Below are 347 nucleotides of genomic sequence, written 5' to 3' on the forward strand. Positions count from 1 at the left end.
CCTGTCCATCCTAAAGGAGATCAGTCCTGGGTGTTCATTGAAAGGACTGATGTTGAAGCTGAAGCTCCAATACTTTGGCCACTTCATGCGAAGAGCTGACTCATTGGAAAAGACCCTGATGCTGGGAAAGATTGAGGGCAGGAGGAGAAGGGGACAACAGAGGATGAGGTGGTTGAATGGCATCACCAACTCAATGGATATGGGTTTGGGTGGACTCTGGGAGTTGGTGATGAACAGGGAGGCCTGGTGTGCTGTGGTTCATGGGGTCACAAAGAGTCAGACATGACTGAGCGACTGAACTGATACTGATTGGTTAATGTTGAAATAATAACATTGTGATATATTGG

Source organism: Bison bison, unplaced genomic scaffold, assembly GCF_000754665.1.
Source record: "Bison bison bison isolate TAMUID 2011002044 unplaced genomic scaffold, Bison_UMD1.0 scf7180017864490, whole genome shotgun sequence".
In the NCBI taxonomy this organism is placed as follows: domain Eukaryota; kingdom Metazoa; phylum Chordata; class Mammalia; order Artiodactyla; family Bovidae; genus Bison; species Bison bison.